General features: G+C 49.9%; 1 long non-coding RNA gene across 1 annotated transcript; it reads left to right on the top strand.

Moving 5' to 3' along the window:
• Positions 1-245: 245 nt before the first annotated feature.
• LOC114112941 (uncharacterized) lies at positions 246-7735 on the top strand. Its single transcript, XR_003588067.3, has 2 exons — positions 246-500; positions 2029-7735. It is a non-coding gene; the product is annotated as an uncharacterized LOC114112941 (long non-coding RNA).
• Positions 7736-10052: the final 2317 nt, after the last annotated feature.

Below are 10052 nucleotides of genomic sequence, written 5' to 3'. Positions count from 1 at the left end.
TTCTTCCGTGGAGCCTCCTGGCAGGGCTCTAGGTAAGAATCAACCTCATAGTGTGATAGAGATCTGAGACACAGATCTTCCAGACTGTTATTACCTCCCAAGGACCTTGAGATAAGCAGGCATGACCTCCAGCCTCACCTTGAAACCTTCACCCTCACTTATCTCAATGGAAAATTCCAACAGGGGTTTCTGAGCACCAAGTTAAATTCCTCAGCTCAACAATCAGTTCAGTGTGTGGCCGCCTGCCAGGCTGGGCAGAGCAGAGGGGAGAGGCGCAGATGAAGCAAAGCGCTGCCATGGGGCACCCGGGGCCGCAGGATGGGAGGAGGGCGGCATCCAGAGAGAGGCCACCCTGGCTCAGACCATGTCCAAGAGGAGCAGAGGGCGCAGGCAGAGGAGAGCCCCTCGCTTTGACCACAGTGAAGCGGGAAGGGTATCTGCAGGAGGAAATACGGACACATGGATGGACAGATGGATGAGAAACTTGCAGCCAAGAGAAGGTAGGGCTTTCTGAGCTCCAGGAGTACTGTGCGCACATCGTGAGGGCCTGGAACTGTGGGCTAGGGAGTGCCAGTGAGTGTAGGGCCTGCAGTGGGTGGCAGGGTGAGTAGGGAGAAGCCTTGTCCAATTCCACAAAGACTAGAAGACGTAACAAACCAACATAGCTTCCTTTTACTGAGCACCTACTATTCACCAGGCCCTCTGCTAAGCCCTTAGCTCGAAATCTTTGATTTCATCCCTATCCTCAGCAACCCCAGCTTGTGGGTCACTCCCCAAGCGCCTTCTGTTGGCCTTCTTCCAGCCTGCCATCACAGAGGAAGAGTCCATGGGGCCAAGGGACGCAACTACTTAAAACCTGTGCCACCCCCAACTTCTAGAACCTGAGAATTCCCCAGTAGCCCCAAGCCTACCTCCCCGCAGGCCTCTGAGCTGGCCTGTACCCCCGTCCCCCACCAAAGCGAACCATGCCACCAGGGTGTGCGGCCAGGCCAGGAGGCAGTGTGGTTGGAGACGCAGGAAAGTGAAAGTGAAAGTCCTCAGTCGTGTCCAGCTCTTTTCGGCCCCATGGACTATACGGTCCACGGGGGTATAGTGGAATTCTCCAGGCCAGAACACTGGAGTGAGTAGCCTTTCCCTTCTCCAAGGGATCTTCCCCATCCAGGGATCGAACCCAGGTCTCCCGCATGTGGGCAGATTCTTTACCAGCTGAGTCACCAGGGAAGGCGGAGACACAAAAAGGCTTGATAAATGAAGAACTGTCTTCATCCACGGGGCATCTCTCCAGGCCAGCCTCATGGGCTGACCTGGGACGTGGATAGCGAGGTATGCTACTGGACAGGAAGGAAATGGGTAAGGACCCCCCACCAGGGCAAACGAGCCAATATATCCCTTCCATACTTTAATTTTCAGCCTGCCTTTATGCTTAATGTGTGTCTCTTGTAAACAGTATGCAGAGTTGAGTGTTAACTTTTTCATCCTGTCTGCCTTCCAATTTACTCTCTGGCCTGTTTACCATTAATACAATTATTGATACAGTTAGAATCTGCCCGCAGTGCAGGAAACCAGGGTTTGATCCCTGGGTGAGGAAGATTCCCTGGAGAAGAGAAAGGCTACCCATTCCAGTATTCTGGCCTGGAGAATTTCATGGATTATATAGTCCTTGGGGTCACAAAGAGTCAGACACATCTAAGCAGCTTTCACTTTCTCTTTTCTACCATCTTGTTTGTTTTCTATTTGTTCTCTCTGTTCCTCTGTCCTCCTCCTTTTGATTTAATGAAGTACTTTTAAAGTCTCTCTTCTTTACTGTTTTTGTAAGTACCTTATTGTGTGTTTAAGTTCTGTGATTTCCATTTGGTTCTGTTTTAGAATCTCTAAATCTCTCCTGAAATTTGCCACTGCTTTTGCCATGATATGCACCTTTTCCTATAGATCGTCTATTTTATTTATCATAGTATTTTAAGGTCCTTATTTACCAGTTCTGGTTTGTGGGTCTGTTGACTGACTTTTCTGTGTCTTTCTTCACCACAGGTCACATTTTCCTGATTCTCCGTATGTCTGGGAATCACTGTGTATCAGACATTGTGAATGGTGTGTTGCTGAGACTCTGGATTCTTTCCCTGTGAAAAGTGCTGAGTTGATTCTAGAAGGCAGTTAAATTACTGGTGGGTCCTCTTTAAATTTCGGAAAGTGTGCTTTACACTTTGTTGGGGTGGAAACTGTTTTTGTTTGCCTTCAGTCCTAAGGTGAACCTTAGTCCTGGGACACAGTCTTTGCTTCTAAGCTCAAGAACTTCTGGGGCTTCAGTGGAAAGTCTGAGGGGTCCACCAGGCCCCTCTACACAGCAGAAATTAGACCCCAAACTCACTGTTCCCTGCAGTGAGTGGGCAGCAGTGAATATCCCTGCTCAGCTCTTTAAACCTTCAGGCATTGCCTTCCTCTGGGCTTCTGGCAACCTCACCTGTGCATGAGCTCTTGAAGGGATCGCTATGGATTTGAGGATCATTAATGTACAATGTTAGGACTTCCCTGGTGGCTCAGAGGTTAAAGTGTCTGCCTGGAATGCAGGAGACCAGGGTTCGATCCCTGGGTCGGGAAGATCCCCTGGAGAAGGAAATGGCAATCCACTCCAGTACTCTTGCCTGGAGAATCCCATGGAGGGAGGAGCCTGGTAGGCTACAGTCCATGGGGTCCCAAAGAGTTGGACACGACTGAGCGACTTCACTTTCACTTTCAATGTACAATGTTTGGGGGCTCCCTTCTTTTTCAAGACTTCACCTCTCCATTCAACAACAGCAAGCACACCGTTCCTCAAGCTCACGTGGAGCATTCACTGAGACAGACCACTTTCTTGGCCATAAGACACACCTTAACAGATTTAAAATGATAGAAATTATACAATGTCTGCTCTCTGACCACAGTGGAATTACATTAGAAATCAATAACAGAAAGATAACTGGAAAATCTCTGAATTTATGAAGATTGAACAACACACTTGTAAATAACATGAGTCAAAGATGAACCCTCAAGAGAAATTTGAAAATATTTTAACTGAAAATGAAAACACAACTTATCAAAATTGTGGGATGTGGTAAAAGCAGTGCTTAGAGGAAAATTTGTAGTATTGAATATATATATTAGAAAAGAAGATCTAAAATCAATAACCTTAAGTTTCCACCTTAGGAAACTAGAAAAAGAAGAACAAATTAAATCCAAAGATAGCAGAAAAATTGACAAGAATTAGAGTAGAAGTCAACGCAATTGAAAATAAGAATTCTATAGAAAAAGTCAAAGAAACCAAAAGCTGGTTCTTTGAAAAGATTAATAAAATTAATAAACCTCTAGCTTGGCTAAGAAAAATGGAAAGAAGAAACAAATTACTAATATTGGAAATGAAAATTTGACATAGTTCAGGTCGCATGGGCATTAAACAATAATAAGATGCTGCTATGAACAACTCTTTGCCCACATATTTGGTAACCTAGATGAAAAGGACCAATTCCTTGAAAGACACGATTTGCCAAGACTCACACAAGAAGAAATAGACAATCTGAATATACCTATATTTATTGTTTTAAAAATTGCATCCATAATTAATAATCTTCCAAAACAGAAAGCTCCAGGCCCAAATGGGTTCACTTGTAAATTCTACCAAACATTTAAGAAATAAATTACACCAGTTTTATACTATCTCTTTCAGAGGATAGAATCAGAGGAAATATTTCCTAATGCATCCTATGGGGCCAGCATTATCCTAATACCAAAACCAAAGACATTATAAGAAAACTACATGTACACCCATGGCTGATTCATGTCAATGTGTGGCAAAAACCACTACAATATTGTACGTAATAAACCTCCAATTAAAATAAATAATTTTTTTAAAAAAGAAAACTACAGACCAATAACTATTTTGAACATGGATGCAAAAATCCTCAACAAAATATCCTCAAATCAAATCCAGCAAAGTATAGAAAGAATTGTACACCATGACCAAGTGGGATTTGTACCCAGGTATGCAAGGCTGGTTCAATATTCAAGGATTAGTTAACGCAGTCCACCACATCAAGAAGCTAAAAGAGGATAATCATGATTATCAGTAGATGAAGAAAAAGCATTTGCAAAATCCAATACCCCTTCATAACAGAAACCCTCAGTAACTAAGGTTTCACCCTCCTTCTCCAGCCACCCTGACCACCGAACTCCACCCTCCGACTTCTCAGACCTGTAAGTTCTAGCTGCTCCGCCCTGAGCAGACCGAGAAGAGCCCTCTGAGGATTCACACTCATGGGCATTTCACCCAAAGCAGCTCCCCTTCTTTCAAGGGCCAAGTCCCCTCCACTCTTTGCTCCTCAAGTCTCTCTCCAGTGCCCTGAAGCAGTGGTTACATTTTGTGCGGTGACTCACTCTGTCATGCCCAGCTCTTGGTGACCCCATGGACTGTAGCCCACCAGGCTCCTCTGTCCATGGGACCTCGCAGGCAAGACGACTGCAGTGGGTTGCCATTTCCTTCTCCAGGGGATCTTCCCACCCACAGGTCGAACCCAGATCTCCTGCATTGCAGGCAGATTCTTTACCATCTGAGTCACCAGGGAAACCCATGTTACATTTTATCTTTGTTCTTTGGGGGAAGATTAGTCCAGTACAAGCTCCTGCACCTTTACTAGAACTCAGACACCCCTGGAATCACTTCTTAAATTAGCTTCAGTTGTTGAATTGTGTTTGTTTAAGGGTGAAGCCAAGCTGTGGCTGGGCCATGGGGTGCTGGAGTTAACACAGGTTCAACATCAATTTATCAGTTGGGAGCTTGGCTCCATATACAGGCTCCTTCACTTAAGGAGAGTCGAGACACTTCTAGAAACTGCTACTGAGAATGTTTGTTTTTCTGGAAGACAAACTGGGAATGCTTCTCAATGGGCTTGATGATAATACGGCCTTTGACTCAGCTGCAGCTCCACATACAGAAAGCACCTATAATCCAGAGGGCAGAACTGAGGAAATGATTCAGTTCTTGAGCTCATCAGCTACTTTTAGCTACACTTCATGCTGACAGTGAAATTACTCAGCCTCCTGCCCAGCCGGCCGTGGGCCACACGAGGCAGCCTTGGGGAAATGTGAAACTGGGACGGTGGCAGGAGAGGGGACTTCAGCTCGATTTAGATAAACTTCTGAGGCTGAGATGTGGGATACTTAAATCTAAGAGTTTTCTGAGCCACAGACCGTTGGATTCTCTCCTTTCCCAGTGGTTCCTCATCTTCCACTGAGGTTCCCTGGCTTCCCTCCCTAAGGAAGAGGCACTGGAGTAGACCTCCCCCAGCAACCACACACCCAGACCCTCCCAAGCCCCGAGGCTCATTGGAGGGGTCACGGTCCACACCTGAGAAGCCTTGGGTGCCATGACCACCGCAGAGGCTGCAGACTGCTGTATCCACATCCAAAGCCAGGACAAGGGAGTAGGTGGCAAGGGGGACCCAGCCAGGGATGGTCTCGGTGATGTTCAGAGGGAGCCAGGCAGGACTATGGGAAGATCCAGACGTATGGAAAACTCATCTCCTTAAAAAGTGGAGAAACAGCGCTTTCTCCCCCAAACACTGTGTGGGCACGTTGGTTCCCCTGAGGCTGAGAGAAGGAAGCTGCTTGAAGCCTCTCCCCTGCTTTGCAGGGTTTGCTGTGGCCTTCGCCACTCTTCACCTCATAAAAACACCGCCTCCATCTCTTCACAAGGTGTTCTCCCCTGAGTGTGTGTCTGTGTCCATCCTTCCCCTTTGATAAGCACACCAGTCATATGGGACGAGGGCCCACCCTAATGACCTCACTGCAATTTGATGACCTCTGTGAAGACCCTCTCTCCAATTTGGAAGGACTGATGCTGAAGCTGAAACTCTAGTACTTTGGCCACCTGATGCAAAGAACAGACTCATTGAAAAGACTCTGATGCTGGGAAAGATTGAAGGTGGGAGGAAAAAGGGACGACAGAGGATGAGATGGTTGGATGGCATCACCGACTCAATGGACATGAGTTTGAACAAGCTCTGGGAGTTGGTGATGGACAGGGAAGCCTGGCATGCTGCAGTCCGTGGGGGTCACAAAAAGTCAGACATCACTGAGTGACTGAACTGAACTGAACTCCGAATACGGTCACATTTAGGGTCCTGGAGCTTAGGACTTCAACATGCAAGTTCTAGGGGGACACAATTCAACTCGTGATACCGTGGATGTCATAAATACTCATGAGAAGGTCAACCCACGTGCTTCTGTGTAGATCTGTCTCTGTGAGGAGCAGATCGGGCATTTGTCTCAGGCTTGGTGATTTGGGGGTTCCTGAACCAAGAGGAGGCCTTTGGACTCCATGTGACTGAAGAGTGTCCCCCAGATTCACATCCAGGAAACACCATGGGCTTCCAGTAACCCCCGGAAGCCAGGACAGAGGCATGGATGCCCTCAGAGCTTCCAGAAGGGACCAACACCACCCACAGCTTGACTTCCAAGCCTCCAGGACCATGAGACTACACACGCCTGTTGGTTTAAGCCCTCCAGGCTGTGGTGACTTGCCACATCTCTCCCAGGACACTAGTACAGAACTTAGACCCACCCGTGCCCTTCGGGAGGTTAGTGGACTGACCCGGAGCACCAGCCCGAGTCCAGGGTCCTCCTGAGCATGGCCCTGCATGTCTGCACAGGGAGCACGCTGGAGCCCCGCCTGGGCCCCAGGGAGGTTAGTAGACTGACACAGAGCACCAGCCCGAGTCCAGGGCCCCCTGGGCATGGCCCTGCATGTCTGCATGGGGAGCACGCTGGGCCCGCCTGGGCCCCAGGCGGCAGGCGCTGTGCACAGGGTCTCCCCAGCAGAGGTGCTGCTGGGAACACGAGTGCGCACGTGCGTGTCGCCTGTTAGTTCCGAGGGACAGTTACCTTCTCCGGTTAAGCATTTGGCCACAACAGCAGGAACGAAGGAGGCAGACGGAGAGACGGAACGGGACCGTGGGGCTGTGGCAGCGGTGGCCCCCTAGAGGGGTGGCAGTTTAAAATTTGGTCCCTACGACTGCAGTCTTGAATCGCTTCAGTCTAGCTCCTGTGAGATCTGCCGTGTGGTCAGAATTCCCTGCAGCTGGCGTCCTTGTCACTCTTCACAAGTGAAGGATTGGCAACACAGTGTCCCTGCCCTGCTGGACTGGGCCTGGGCAGGGGTGGGGGGTGGACGTGGGGGGTGGTGAGAAGGGGGTGGAGGTGGGGAGGGGTGGGGGAGGGGTGGGGCAGTGGAGATGGGGGCAGTGCAGCCAGGGAATGAGGGGCTGAGCTGGTGCTGTCACCCGTGGGTGCAGAGCCCGGAGACCAGGCAGAAGGCCTCGCCTGGAGACCACCTTCCCACCCCCCAGTGGGGGCAGGGCTCCCCGCTGCCACCCAGCCCCCTCTTCCCACTCTGCAGACTAGATGCCATCTGGGGGAACCCTCAGAGCAACAGGGCTCTTGCCTGAAGCTGGAACCCCCCATCACCTGCTACCCCTAGGGGCCAGTCTCGGGCCCACTGGGCCGCTACCCTGCCCTCCCCACTGCAGAGAGAAGAGTACAGCTCGCCAAGTGCAGAGAGAGGCTGAGCCACGGCCGTGGTGTCAGACGGACTGGGTTTTGGAGATTGCTCTGAGCTTTGCTGGCTATGTGACCTTCGCAGGTCACATGACCTCTCTGAACCTCACTTCATCTGTAAACGATGAATAAAGTTGGGCCTTAGCCACGTGAAGTTGTGAGTACAAAAATGTCAGGTGTGGACAAGACCCAGAATGGAGCCTGAAATGGCAGGCACTCGCGAGGAGACTTTGAAAACATTCTTTCGGTTGCCAGTCACCAAACCAACTCAAGCTTATTGGAGTAAAAGGGATTTTGTTAGACATCTACTTCTGTCTGGCAAAACAGAGGGCAGCCAGACCTGGAAGGGAAGAGCTGTCAGCCTCAGGGGTCCTCTGTGTGTCCCCATCTCTCGTGTGCTGCTCCGGCTCTCAGCACTCACAGCAGCCCATGGTTCTGGTGCTGACAAGGGAGCAGCCCCGCCTGACCATCAGTCCTGCCCCGGCCCCCACCCTGACTTCCCGCCTGGTCACCCACAGCCCATCAGCTGCTGAGGAAGCTGGAGGAGGTGGGGGGAGGTGGGGGGACCATGACAAACATGGTGGAAAGAGGAAGCTCTGAGCAGAAGGGAGCCTCCTGAGCCACGTGGGTTCTCTGCAGAGCGATGCCTGTTACTTTAATAATTGTCATTACACTGCCTACAAACTCCAGAACTCAAAACCAGTCTGTCTTGTATTGTTTCAGTTCCTCAGGGTAGATATACCTAAAATGCATCCTGATTCCAGGTTGTTCAGAAAGCCACTTTGATGGACTGAATGCTTCTTGCTGTTGTTGTCATTCAGTCCTGTCTGACTCGTTGCAGCCCCGTGGACTGCAGCACAACAGGCTTCCCTGTCCATCACCATCTCCCAGAGTTTGCCCAAGTTCATGTCCATTGAGTCGGTGATGCCACCAACCATCTCATCCTCTGTTGGCCCCTGCTCCTCCCACCTTCAATCTTTCCCAGCATCAGGGTCTTTTCAAATGAGTTGGTTCTTTGCATCAGGTGGCCAGAGTATTGGAGCTTCAGCTTCAGCATCAGTCCTTCCAATGAATATTCAGGACTGATTTCCTTGAGGATTGACTGGTTTGATCTCCTTGCAGTCCAAGGGACTGTCAAGAATCTTCTCCAACACCACAGTTCAAAAGCATCAGTTCTTCAGTGTTCAGTCTTCTCAGTGGTCCAACTCCCACATCCCTACATGACTGCTGGAAAAACCATAGCTTTGACTATATGCAACTTTGTTGGCAAGGTGATGTATCTGCTTTTTAATATGCTGTCTAAGTTTCTCATAGCTTTCCTTCCAAGGAACAAGTGTCTTTTAGTTTCATGGCTGCAGTCACCATTCACAGTGATTTTGGAGCCCATGAATATAGTTTCTCACTGCTTCCACATTTTCCCCTTCTACTTGCCATGAAGTGATGGGACTGGATGCCATAATCTTAAGTTTTTAAAATATTTGTACCCCCCAAAAATTCACATGTTGAAACCTAACCCTCAGTGTGATAGTTTTAGGAGTGGGGTCTTTGGGAAGGGAACAGATGATGAGGGCAGAGCCCTTACGATTAGGATTCGGGTTCTTGTAAAAGGGACTGCAGAGAGATCCATCTCCTCCACCCTGAGAGCGCACAGTGAACCAGGAAGCAGACCCCACCAGACACTGAAACTGCCCATGATCTTGGCCTTCCCAGCCACCAGGACAGTGAGGAGTAAATCGCTATTGTTCATAAGTCACCCAATCTGCGGTGTTCTGAAACAGCCCGAGTGGACAGGGCAGCCATGCAAAGCTCCAGTAAAGCACCCCGCTCAGTGGATGAACCTCCCTGTTGCAGTCTCACAGCCGGAAGGGCCCTTGGCCTCAGTCTTATCAGACACACTGTTCTCTGTTATCTCCAAAGTGGGCTCTGTGGATTCTCGATGTGTGATGCATTTCCAGGACAAGGTCTGAGGTCAGATGGGTCTGAAGCGATGGTTCCTTGCGATCCCTTCTCGGAGAGTCAACGCACATTTGTACACAGAAGCCCCCACATTGCAACCTGTTCAGCTTTATTGAAATCAGCTCTTCCCCCATTTGCTGAAGCCCAGACACATTTTCACGGACTACCTGTTAGCATGTTCTGCAATTGGTGGGCCAGGAAACGGATGTGGGGGAAACCCGCCTGGCTTGAGGCCAGCCCTCCTCAGGGGTCTCTCTGGCAGGAGGTTAGTCTGAGGCTCTCTGCATCTGCCATGGGCGTCCCCGGCCTCCCTCAGGACCTGATGCTGAGAAGCCCCTTCCTCCACTTGCCCTGTGACCTGCACCCACGCCTGCCCCCCGGCCCTCAGTGCCACCACGGTCCACTCTGCTCAGCTCCCCCAAAGAGCCCAGGCCTCCAGGTTGTCCTTCTGGACACTGTGTCTGTGTTCAATCCACATTTCCTCCCAGAGCCAGACCACACTCCCGAGAGCAGTC

This window comes from Ovis aries, chromosome 1 (assembly GCF_016772045.2).
Source record: "Ovis aries strain OAR_USU_Benz2616 breed Rambouillet chromosome 1, ARS-UI_Ramb_v3.0, whole genome shotgun sequence".
Taxonomy (NCBI): Eukaryota; Metazoa; Chordata; class Mammalia; order Artiodactyla; family Bovidae; genus Ovis; species Ovis aries.
This window is presented reverse-complemented; position numbering and strand designations above follow the sequence as displayed.